Genomic DNA, 13,785 nt, shown 5'->3' with positions numbered 1-13,785 from the left:
GTGTTTGCAGATGATTTCTTTAATTACTTGCTCCATTATCTTCCCTGGCACAGAAGTTAAACTAACTGGTCTGTAGTTTCCTGGGTTGTTTTTATTTCCCTTTTTATAGATGGGCACTATATTTGCCCTTTTCCAGTCTTCTGGAATCTCTCCCGTCTCCCATGATTTTCCAAAGATAATAGCTAGAGGCTCAGATACCTCCTCTATTAGCTCCTTGAGTATTCTAGGATGCATTTCATCAGGCCCTGGTGACTTGCAGGCATCTAACTTTTCTAAGTGATTTTTAACTTGTTCTTTTTTTATTTTATCTGCTAAACCTACCCCCTTCCCATTAGCATTCACTAGGTTAGGCATTCCTTCAGACTTCTCGGTGAAGACCGAAACAAAGAAGTCATTAAGCATCTCTGCCATTTCCAAGTTTCCTGTTACTGTTTCTCCCTCTTCACTAAGCAGTGGGCCTACCCTGTCTTTGGTCTTCCTCTTGCTTCTAATGTATTGATAAAAAGTCTTCTTGTTTCCCTTTATTCCTGTAGCTAGTTTGAGCTCATTTTGTGCCTTTGCCTTTCTAATCTTGCCCCTGCATTCCTGTGTTGTTTGCCTATATTCATCCTTTGTAATCTGTCCTAGTTTCCATTTTTTATATGACTCCTTTTTATTTTTTAGAACTCCTCCTTTTGGTTTGCACAGGCTAATGCTTTCTTTTTCTGCAAGAACATTGACCTGGATGTGGCTGGCTGGCAGCCACCATTTCCCCCCCAAATTCCCAGGAACAATCTCCAAACACAGCTGGCACTCTCTGAAGAGCTAAATAAGAAAGTGCTGCTCTGTCTGGTCATTGTTTCTGCACTGGAGTCTGTAGGGGATCCTGTCCACTGGATGCTTCAAACCTCCAAGAGAGTCCCTGATTTCTGAAAACTTTCCCCAATGGTTGGAAGAGGAACCCACAGACTCACAATGGCGCTTCGCTGACTTTGCACCCCAACAGGAGCACTGGCTGGACTATTTACAAGAGAAAGTGCTCCCCTGTTGAGGCCTAGTTTGAGTGAAAAACATACAGCGTTTTCTCCACATAGCACTGAAAGTAGACTCATTCATACGTTTCCTCTCTCTCTAGTGTTGTCTTGCTATATTCCCTTTTCCATCGACTGCTTAAATTCAATGATCACGGTGACCTGCAGGGAGTCTTATCCTGAGACAGGATAAAGAACTGCATCTGTCCTCCAGCGTTGAATGATTAGCAGCCACCACTGGGGAAATTCCAACCAGTCATATCTAAACCACTGCAGTCTCTGGTCATTCGGTAGGATAGTGCTGCCTGGTTTAGATCTGGTTTCTTGAAAGAACAAGCACATTGCTGGGTTTCAATGCAGAACTCTTGTTTGCTGGCTTGGAGTTTGGTTTGGTTTGGTTTTTGGCACAGACTAATGCTATTTATCCCTAGAGAAAGGTTTCACAAGCAGAGGCTGGCTGGCTCCCACCATTTCCTGAGACATTCCCAGGAACAATAGCCAAACACAGCTGCACTTTCTGAATACCTAAATAAGAAAGTGGTAATGTGTTTGGAAGTTCTTTCTGGAGTTGGCTTCTTCTGAGATTCCACCTGCTGCATTCCTCCATGCTCCAGGAGAATCTTTGGTCTCTGGACTATCCCTGACATGTTGCCCCAACAGGAGCACTTGCTGGAATATTGAGAAAGATAAGAGCTCCCCTGTTGAGGCATAGGTCAAGTGGAAAAAAATCCATCACTGTGTCCACACACCCCAAATCCACAACACTTATTTGTATGTTTTCAAGCTCAGTTTCACTCTTGGGTTCCTCTTCTCCAATCACTGATGGTTTAAATGCAATTATCCTTGTGAACTGCAGGCTGTGTCACTCAAAGATATGACACAGAACTGCACCAGGCCTCCCGCACTGAATGCAGAACAACCTCAACATGGGAAATTCTAATCCATCCTGTCGTAACCACTTAAGTCTGGCCATCCTGTAGGATAATGCTGCCTGGTTTGGATCTGGTGTCTTGAAAGAACAAGCACATTGCTGGGTTTCAATGCAAAACTCCAGTTTGTTGGGTTTTTTTAGGGTCCCCCCCCCCACAAACTAATGCTGTTTATCCCTAAAGAAAGGTTTCCCCGGCAGAAGCTAGCTGGCTGCTCCATTTCCCCAGACATTCCCAGGAACAACAGACAATCACAGCTGCACTTTCTGGATACCTAAATAAGAAAGTGGTAATGTGTTTGGATGTTCTTTCTGGAGTTGGCTCCTTATGGGATTCTTTTCCTATTTATGAGAAGTCAAATTCAAACCATGACCATCATGACGTACCACCCCAACAGGAGCACTTGCTGGAATATTGAGAAAGGTAAGTGCCCCCTGTTGAGGCATAGGTCTAGTGAAAAACTACAGCATTGTCTCCACAGAGCACAGCATTGTCTCCACACCGCACAAACTCACAAGGCTTATTTGTATGGTTTCAGGCTATGTCGTGTTCTCTTCTCCAATCACTGATCATTTAAAGGCAATTATCCTTGTGAACTGCAGGCAAGATATGACAAAGAACTGCTCCTGACCTCCAGCGCTGGATGTGGAGCCACCTCAAAATAGGAAATTCTAACCCATCCTGTCATAACCGCAGCACTCTCTCGTCATTCTGTAGGATAGCGCTGCCTGGTTTGGATCTAGTTTCTTGTGAAACACGAGCACGCTGCTGGGTGTCCCTGGAGCACTCTTCCTTTTGGTTTGCACAGGCTAATGTTTTCTTTTTCTACAAGAACACTGACCTGGACATGGCTGGCTGGCAGCCACCATTTCCCCCCACTCCAATTCCCAGGAACAATCTCCAAACACAGCTGGCACTCTCTGAAGACGTAAAGAAGAAAGTGCTGCTCTGTCTGGGCATTGTTTCTGCACTGGAGTCCATAGGGGATCCTGTCCGTTGGATGCTTCAGACCTCCAAGAGTCCCTGATTTCTGAGAACATCTCCCAATGGTTGAAAGAGGAACCCACAGCCTCACAATGGAGCTTCGCTGACCTTGCACCCCAACAGGAGCACTGGCTGGACTATTTACAAGAGAAAGTGCTCCCCTGTTGATGCATAAGTTAAGTGAAAGAAATCCAGCTTTTTCTTTTCACAGCACAAAAAGGTGACTCTCATGTTTCCTCTCTCTCTAGTGTTGTCCTGCTGTATTCCCTTTTCCATCGACTGTTTAAATCCAATGATCATTGTGATCGGCAGGTTGTCTTATTCTAAGACAGGATAAAGAACTGCAACTGTACTTCAGTGCTGAATGATTGGCAACCTCCACGGGGCAAATTCTAACCAATCATACCTAAACCACTGCACTCTCTGGTCGTTCTGTAGGATAGTGCTGCCTGGTTTGGATCCAGTTTCTTGAGAGAACAAGCACATTGCTGGGTTTCAAGGCAGAACTCTCATTCATGGTTTTGGGTTGGGTTTGGTTTTTGGCACAGACTAATGCTGTTTATCCCTAGAGAAAGGTTTCACAGGTAGAGGCTGGCTGGCTCCTACCATTTCCCCAGACATTCCCAGGAACTATAGCCAAACACAAGTGGGGCTTTCGGAATACCTAAATAAGAAAGTGCCAATGTGTTTGGATGTTCTTCCTGGAGTTGAGTCCTGGAATTTCACCCCAACTTCCAGGGGAATCTCTGGACTTTCAGAACTTTTCCTAAATGTCCAAACCAACCAAATGGACCATCACTAACTTACCCCACACAATGGGAGCATATGCTGGAATACTGAGAAAGGGAAGTGATCCCCTGTTGAGGCCTAGGTCCAGTGACAAAATCCATCATTGTCCCTACAAACTCCAAATCCACAACACAAACACTCTTGGGTTCCTCTTCTCCAATCACTGATCATTTAAATGCAAATAACTTTGTGCACTGCAGGCGGTCTCATTCTAACATATGATACAGAACCACACCTGGCCTACAGTGCTGAATGCAGAGCAACCCCCAAATAGGAAATTATAACCAATCCTGTCTTCACCACTTAAGTCTGGCCGTTCTGTAGAATAGTGCTGCCTGCTTTGGATCTGGTTTCTAGAGAGAACAAGCAAATTGCTGGGTGTCCACGGCAAACCCCCCCCCCCTTTGTTTTGCATTGGTTAATGTTTTTGTTTCCCAGAGTAATGTTCACCTGGATATGGGTGGATGGCAGCAACCATTTCCCCCCCAAATTCCCAGGACCAATATCCAAACAGAACTGGCACTCTGAAGAGCGAAATAAGAAAGTGCTGCTCTGTCTGGGGATAGTTCCTGCAATGGAGTCTGTACAGGATCCTATCGGTCCAATGCTACAAGCCATCAAGAGTCTCTGATTTCTGAGAACATTTCCCCATGGTCAGAAGAGGAACCCACAGCCTCACAATGGAGCTTCGCTGACCTTGCACCCCAACAGGAGCACTGGCTGGAATATTGACATGGGTAAGTGCTCCCCTGTTGAGGCATAAGTTAAGTGAAAAAATATCCAGTGTTTTCTCTGCACAGCAGAAAATGATGATGCTCATTCATATATTTCCTCTCTCTTGTTTTCTTGCTGTTTTCCCTTTTTCCATTGACTGTTTAAATTCAATGATCAGTGTGAACTACAAGTAGTCCTACCCAAAGACAGGGTAAAGAAGTGCACCTCTACTCCAGTGCTGACTGAATAGCAACCATCACTGGGGAAATTCCAACCAATCATATCAAACCACTGCACGCTTTGGTCGTTCTCTAGGACAGTCCTTCTCAAAGGCGGTCCGCACATTAATCCTCTTTTTCCCGAGAGGAAGATTTCTCAGGGAGGGGCTGGCTGGCTCCCACCATTTCCCCAGACATTCCCAGGAACAGCAGCCAAACACAGCCGCACTTTCTGAATATCCAAATAAGTAAGTGGTACTGTGTTTGGACGTTCTTTCTGGAGTTGGCTCTTTATGGGATTCCACCGGTCGCATTCCTTCACTCTCCAGGAGTATCTTTGGTCTCTGAAAACTTTTCCTTTTTGTGAGAAGTCAAATTCAAACCGTCCAAATGGACCATCACTGACCTACCACCCCAACGGGAGCCCTTGCTGGAATATTGAGAAAGGTAAGTGCTTCTCTGAGGCATAGGTCTAGTGAAAAACTACAGCATTGTCTCCACACATCACAAACCCACAAGGCTTATTTGTATGTTTTCAGGCTCTGTCTTACTCTCAGTTTCCTCTTCTCCAATGACTGAATTATGTTAGTGAGCTGCAGGCTGTCTCACTGTAAGATATGACAGAACTGCTCCTGGCCTCCAGCACTGAATGTGGAGCAACCTCCAAACAGGAAATTCTAACCCATCCTGTCTTAACCACACCATTTGCTAGTCATTCCATAGGATAGTGCTGCCTGGTTTGGATCTGGTTACTTGTGAAATGCAAACATGTTGCTGGGTGTCCCTGGATCACTCCTCCTTTTGGTTTGCACAGGCTAATGCTTTCTTCTACAAGAACACTGACCTGGACATGGCTGGCTGGCAGCCACCATTTCCCCCCCAAATTCCCAGGAACAATCTCCAAACACAGCTGGCACTCTCTGAAGAGCTAAATAAGAAAGTGCTGCTCTCTCTGGGCATTGTTTCTGCACTGGAGTCCGTAGGGGATCCTGTCTGTTGGATGCTTCAAACCTCCAAGCGAGTCCCCGATTTTTTCCAATGGTTGGAAGAGGAACCCACAAAATCGTAGTGGAGCTTCGCTGACCTTGCACCCCTACAGGAGCACTGGCTGGAATATTTACAAGAGAAAGTGCTCCCCTGTTGAGGCATAAGTTAAGTGAAAAAAAACACAGCTTTTTTCTTTTCAAAGCACAAAAAAGTGACTCTCATGTTTCCTCTCTTTACCTGGACATGGCTGGCTGACAGTCACCATTTCCCCCTCTCCCCCCACCCCCCAAAAAAATTCCCTGGACCTATATCCAAACACAGTTGGCACTCTCTGAAGAGCTAAATAAGAAAGTGCCGCTCTGTCTGGGCATAGTTCCTGCAATGGAGTCTGTAGGGGATGCTTTCGGTCCAATGCTACAAACCATCAAGAGTCGCTGATTTCTGAGAACATTTGCCCATGGTCAGAAGAGGAACCCACAGAATCACAATGGAAAGTGAAACAAAATCCAGTGTTTTCTCTGCACAGCACAAAATGATGATGCTCATTCATATATTTCCTCTCTCTTGAGGGTTTTCTCGCTCTTTTCCTTTTTTCCATTGACTGTTTAAATTCAATGATCACTGTGAACTACAAGTAGTCCTACCCAAAGACAGGGTAAAGAAGTGCACTTCTACTCCAGTGTTGACTGAATAGCAACCATCACTGGGGAAATTCCAACCAATCATATCAAACCACTGCACTCTGGTCGTTCTGTAGGATAGTGTTGCCTCCTTTGGATCTGGTCTCTTGAGAGAACAAGCACATTGCTGGGTTTCAAGGCAGAAAAGTCTGCTTGGGTTTTTTTGTTTTTTGCTTTTTTGTTTTTTTCACACATTAATCCTCTTTTTTCCCTTAGAAGATTTCTCAGGGAGGGGCTGGCCGGCAGCCACCATTTCCCCAGACATTCCCAGGAACAGCAGCCAAACACAGCCGCACTTTCTGAATACCCAAATAAGTAAGTGATACTGTGTTTGGATATTCTTTCTGGAGTTGGCTCTTTATGGGATTCCACCTGTCACGTTCCTTCACTCTCCAGGAGTATCTTTGGTCTCTAAGAACTTTTCCTTTTTGTGAGAAGTCAAATTCAAACCAGCAAAATGGACCATCACTGACCTACCACCCCAACGGGAGCACTTGCTGGAATATTGAGAAAGGTAAGTGCTCCTCTGAGGCATAGGTCTAGTGAAAAACTACAGCATTGTCTTCACACAGCACAAACCCACAAGGCTTATTTGTATGTTTTCAGGTCCTGTCTTACTCTGTTTCCTCTTCTCCAATGACTAATCATTTAAATGCAATTATCTTAGTGAACTGCAGGCTGTCTCACTGTAAGATATAACAAAGAACTGCTCCTGGCCTCCAGCGCTGAATGCGCAGCCACCTCCAAATAGGAAATTCTAACTAATCGTTATCACCACAGCAGTCTCTGGTCGTTCCATAGGATAGTGCTGCCTGGTTTGGATCTGGTTACTTGTGAAATGCAAGCATGTTGCTGGGTGTCAATGGATTCATAGATTCATAGATTCTAGGACTGGAAGGGACCTCGAGAGGTCATCGAGTCCAGTCCCCTGCCCGCATGGCAGGACGAAATACTGTCTACACCATCCCTGATAGACATTTATCTAACCTACTCTTAAATATCTCCAGAGATGGAGATTCACAACCTCCCTAGGCAATTTATTCCAGTGGTTAAGCACCCTGACAGTTAGGAACTTTTTCCTAATGTCCAACCTAGACCTCCCTTGCTGCAGTTTAAGCCCATTGCTTCTTGTTCTATCCTTAGAGGCTAAGGTGAACCAAGTTTTCTCCCTCCTCCTTATGACACCCTTTTAGATACCTGAAAACTGCCATCATGTCCCCTCTCAGTCTTCTCTTTTCCAAACTAAACAAACCCAATTCTTTCAGCCTTCCTTCATAGGTCATGTTCTCAAGACCTTTAATCATTCTTGTTGCTCTTCTCTGGACCCTTTCCAATTTCTCCACATCTTTCTTGAAATGCGGTGCCCAGAACTGGACACAATACTCCAGCTGAAGCCTAACCAGAGCAGAGTAGAGCGGAAGAATGACTTCTCGTGTCTTGCTCACAACACACCTGTTAATACATCCCAGAATCATGTTTGCTTTTTTTCCAACAGCATCACCCTGTTGACTCATATTTAACTTGTGGTCCACTATAACCGCTAGATCCCTTTCTGCCGTACTCCTTCCTAGACAGTCTCTTCCCATTCTGTATGTGTGAAACTGATTGTTTCTTCCTAAGTGGAGCACTTTGCATTTGTCTTTGTTAAACTTCATCCTGTTTAACTCAGACCATTTCTCCAATTTGTCCAGATCATTTTGAATTATGACCCTATCCTCCAAAGCAGTTGCAATCCCTCCCAGTTTGGTATCATCCGCAAACTTAATAAGCGTACTTTCTATGCCAATATCTAAGTCGTTAATGAAGATATTGAACAGAGCCGGTCCCAAAACAGACCCCTGCGGAACCCCACCTGTTATGCCTTTCCAGCAGGATTGGGAACCATTAATAACAACTCTGAGTACGGTTATCCAGCCAGTTATACACCCACCTATAGTAGCCCCATCTAAATTGTATTTGCCTAGTTTATCGATAAGAATATCATGCGAGACCGTATCAAATGCCTTACTAAAGTCTAGGTATACCACATCCACAGCTTCTTCCTTATCCACAAGACTTGTTATCCTATCAAAGAAAGCTATCATATTGGTTTGACACGATTTGTTCTTTACAAATCCATGCTCGCTATTCCCTATCACCTTACCACCTTCCAAGTGTTTGCAGATGATTTCTTTAATTACTTACTCCATTATCTTCCCTGGCACAGAAGTTAAACTAACTGGTCTGTAGTTTCCTGGGTTGTTTTTATTTCCCTTTTTATAGATGGGCACTATATTTGCCCTTTTCCAGTCTTCTGGAATCTCTCCCGTCTCCCATGATTTTCCAAAGATAATAGCTAGAGGCTCAGATACCTCCTCTATTAGCTCCTTGAGTATTCTAGGATGCATTTCATCAGGCCCTGGTGACTTGCAGGCACGAAAGCTTATGCTGAAATAAATTTGATAGTCTCTAAGGTGCCACAAGTACTCCTGTTCTTTTAACTTTTCTAAGTGATTTTTAACTTGTTCTTATTTTATTTTATCTTCTAAACCTACCCCCTTCCCATTAGCATTCACTATGTTAGGCATTCCTTCAGACTTCTCGGTGAAGACCGAAACAAAGAAGTCATTAAGCATCTCTGCCATTTCCAAGTTTCCTGTTATTGTTTCTCCCTCTTCACTGAGCAGTGGGCCTACCCTGTCTTTGGTCTTCCTCTTGCTTCTAATGTATTGATAAAAAGTCTTCTTGTTTCCCTTTATTCCTGTAGCTAGTTTGAGCTCATTTTGTGCCTTTGCCTTACTAATCTTGCCCCTGCATTCCTGTGTTGTTTGCCTATATTCATCCTTTGTAATCTGTCCTAGTTTCTATTTTTTATATGAGTCCTTTTTATTTTTTAGAACTCCTCCTTTTGGTTTGCACAGGCTAATGCTTTCTTTTTCTGCAAGAACATTGACCTGGATGTGGCTGGATGGCAGCCACCACTTCCCCCCCAAATTCCCAGGAACAATCTCCAAACACACCTGGCACTCTCTGAAGAGCTAAATAAGAAAGTGCTGCTCTATCTGGGCATTGTTTCTGCACTGGAGTCTGTAGGGGATCCTGTCCACTGGATGCTTCAAACCTCCAAGAGTCCCTGATTTCTGAGAACATTTCCCAATGGTTGAAAGAGGAACCCACAGACTCACAATGGCGCTTCGCTGACTTTGCACCCCAACAGGAGCACTGGCTGGACTATTTACAAGAGAAAGTGCTCCCCTGTTGAGGCATAGTTTGAGTGAAAAACATACAGCGTTTTCTCCACATAGCACTAAAAGTAGACTCATTCATACGTTTCCTCTCTCTAGTGTTGTCTTGCTATATTCCCTTTTCCATCGACTGCTTAAATTCAATGATCACGGTGGCCTGCAGGGAGTCTTATCCTGAGACAGGATAAAGAACTTCAACTCTGTGCCAGCACTGAACGATTAGGAGCCACCACTGAGGAAATTCCAACCAGTCATATCTAAACCACTGCAGTCTCTGGTCATTCTGTAGGATAGTGCTGCCTGGTTTAGATCTGGTTTCTTGAGAGAACAAGCACATTGCTGGGTTTCAATGCAGAACTCTTTTTTGCTGGCTTGGGGTTTGGTTTGGTTTGGTTTTTGGCACAGACTAATGCTGTTTATCCCTAGAGAAAGGTTTCACAAGCAGAGGCTGGCTGGCTCCCACCATTTCCTGAGACATTCCCAGGAACAATAGCCAAACACAGCTGCACTTTCTGAATACCTAAATAAGAAAGTGGTAATGTGTTTGGAAGTTCTTTCTGGAGTTGGCTTCTTCTGAGATTCCACCTGCTGCATTCCTCCATGCTCCAGGAGAATCTTTGGTCTCTGGACTATCCCTGACATGTTGCCCCAACAGGAGCACTTGCTGGAATATTGAGAAAGATAAGAGCTCCCCTGTTGAGGCATAGGTCAAGTGGAAAAAAATCCATCACTGTGTCCACACACCCCAAATCCACAACACTTATTTGTATGTTTTCAAGCTCAGTTTCACTCTTGGGTTCCTCTTCTCCAATCACTGATGGTTTAAATGCAATTATCCTTGTGAACTGCAGGCTATGTCACTCAAAGATATGACACAGAACTGCACCAGGCCTCCCGCACTGAATGCAGAACAACCTCAACATGGGAAATTCTAATCCATCCTGTCGTAACCACTTAAGTCTGGCCATCCTGTAGGATAATGCTGCCTGGTTTGGATCTGGTGTCTTGAAAGAACAAGAACATTGCTGGGTTTCAATGCAAAACTCCAGTTTGTTGGTTTTTTTTAGGGTCCCCCCCCCACAAACTAATGCTGTTTATCCCTAAAGAAAGGTTTCCCCGTCAGAAGCTAGCTGGCTGCTCCATTTCCCCAGACATTCCCAGGAACAACAGACAATCACAGCTGCACTTTCTGGATACCTAAATAAGAAAGTGGTAATGTGTTTGGATGTTCTTTCTGGAGTTGGCTCCTTATGGGATTCTTTTCCTATTTATGAGAAGTCAAATTCAAACCATGACCATCACTGACGTACCACCCCAACGGGAGCACTTGCTGGAATATTGAGAAAGGTAAGTGCCCCCTGTTGAGGCATAGGTCTAGTGAAAAACTACTGCATTGTCTCCACCGCACAAACTCACAAGGCTTATTTGTATGGTTTCAGGCTATGTCATGTTCTCTTCTCCAATCACTGATCATTTAAAGGCAATTATCCTTGTGAACTGCAGGCCAGATATGACAAAGAACTGCTCCTGACCTCCAGCGCTGGATGTGGAGCCACCTCAACATAGGAAATTCTAACCCATCCTGTCTTAACCGCAGCACTCTCTCGTCATTCTGTAGGATAGCGCTGCCTGGTTTGGATCTAGTTTCTTGCGAAACACGAGCACGCTGCTGGGTGTCCCTGGAGCACTCCTCCTTTCGGTTTGCACAGGCTAATGCTTTCTTTTTCTACAAGAACACTGACCTGGACATGGCTGGCTGGCAGCCACCATTTCCCCCCACTCCAATTCCCAGGAACAATCTCCAAACACAGCTGGCTCTCTCTGAAGACGTAAAGAAGAAAGTGCTGCTCTGTCTGGGCATTGTTTCTGCACTGGAGTCCATAGGGGATCCTGTCCATTGGATGCTTCAGACCTCCAAGGGTCCCTGATTTCTGAGAACATTTCCCAATGGTTGAAAGAGGAACCCACAGACTCACAATGGAGCTTCGCTGACCTTGCACCCCAACAGGAGCACTGGCTGGAATATTTACAAGAGGAAGTGCTCCCCTGTTGATGCATAAGTTAAGTGAAAGAAATCCGGCTTTTTCTTTTCACAGCACAAAAAGGTGACTCTCATGTTTCCTCTCTCTCTAGTGCTGTCCTGCTGTATTCCCTTTTCCATTGACTGTTTAAATCCAATGATCATTGTGATCGGCAGGTTGTCTTATTCTAAGACAGGATAAAGAACTGCAACTGTACTTCAGTGCTGAATGATTGGCAACCTCCACGGGGCAAATTCTAACCAATCATACCGAAACCACTGCACTCTCTGGTCGTTCTGTAGGATAGTGCTGCCTGGTTTGGATCCAGTTTCTTGAGAGAACAAGCACATTGCCGGGTTTCAATGCAGAACTCTGCTTTGTTTTTTAGATTTTTTTCTCCCCACAGACTAATGCTGTTTATCCCTAGAGGAAGTTTTCTAAGGCAGAGGCTGGCTGGCTGCCATCATTTCTCCAGACATTCCCCAGAACAATGGTCAAGCAGAGGTGGGGCTTTTTGAATAACTGTATAAGAAAGTGCCAATGTGTTTGGATGTTCTTCCTGGAGTTGACTCCTTCTGGGATTCCACCACTTTCTTTCCTCAAACCAGAGAAAGACACATCTGATACTTTGTACACTATCTTAAATAGAGATAAATAAAAATAAATAACATCTGCTTCCTTTCTCTAACAGACACACTCTGTGTTACTGCCATTATTCAATTGCCTTTCACTAAAAGAGTAATTATAACATGTGATTAAGGTTTTATTCCTTTTTGTTAAGAAAGGGAATTCATTTTTCTAATTATTTTGGCATTTATGTTTACTGAACACAATCATGCATGTGACTCACTAACATTTGTCTCAGTCATTGCAATTGGTATCATAGTTGGAACTGCATTTATTTTCATGCACATTTTAAGTTATTTTACAGATATAACTACAAATACAATTTGAAAATAAGCCACCTTCATCTGCCCAGTGTCTGAAGTTATGTGTTTAGCTAATGGTTTTTTAAACTGGCACTTCTAAGGTTAGTACAAGCTAAAGTTATATTCTAGGAGGACTGTACTACTTTAAATAATGAATGACAAAGCACAATATGATAATAAAAGCAATAATGATAATTACTCCAGCCAGAACAGGTTACGCGGTTTAGAACTCTCTACTCAAAGAATTATACATGGATTGGTTGACAAACGCAGTGGTGTTTGAAACAGTAGAGGATGTAGCTCAGTGGTTCTCAACCAGGGATACACGTACCCCTGGGGGTACTCAGCAGTCTTCCAAAGGGGTACATCAACTAATCTAGATCAGTATTTCTCCGCCTGGGGGTTGCAGCTCCCAGAGGGGTCATGGGACATGTTTGGGCAGGTCACAAATTCAGGGCTGGCATTAGGAGGGTGGCAAGCAGGGCACCTGACCGGGGTTCCACACCACAAGGGACCCTGTGAAGCTAGGATTTAGGTGATCACAAGGATCCCTTCTATGAATCTCTGCACAAAGAAAAAGCCCCCAAAGCCCCCGAGTTTTGACCATCTACACAGACCTCAAAATTGCTAAACATAAACCCTGAAAAATGAAATTAATAACAACCCCTGAATGGAAGCCCCCCTCCCAAGCTAACTCAGCTTAGCACAGTATTGCTTGCTACTCCCCTCCAGGGGCTAGGACACAGAGAGGTCAATGATTCTGCTAGCAATGACTGAGCCAGCAGGCAGTAATAACAATGATACACCTAGCTCTTATCGAGCACTTTTCAGCAGCAGACGGCAACGTGCTTTAACACAGCGACAGCAGGCGGGTGGCAGAACAAAAGATTCCAGATTCGGGCACTACCTGCTAGGTGACCTGTAGCCTTGCTGATAGTGTGATTGCTTGATTTAGTGCTCGATTTGTATGATTATTCCCATTAGAATGAGAGACCCTAGAAGCATGTGAGAAACCCTTGCATTTTATCACAAGTCCCCTTATTAACAAATCCACTGGGCAGATAAACATTCCAATCCCCACTGAAAGGCAAAGGCAGCCAGAGAGAGTGTGGAAAATCTTTAGCCCTAGCACGGGCATCACTCATGTCTCACATCTCCTGAGGGGGGACCCAGGACCATCAGTCATTATATTCCTCCTCATCATATCACCCTGGGTGTCATCCTGGCATCCCCCCATGTGTTCTTCCCCCCAGCATGGTGGGGGGGGGCAACATCTTTTTATTCTGAGTTAGTTTTATTC

Source organism: Emys orbicularis, chromosome 21, assembly GCF_028017835.1.
Source record: "Emys orbicularis isolate rEmyOrb1 chromosome 21, rEmyOrb1.hap1, whole genome shotgun sequence".
NCBI lineage: Eukaryota > Metazoa > Chordata > Testudines > Emydidae > Emys > Emys orbicularis.
Note: the sequence above shows the minus strand (reverse complement) of the source record.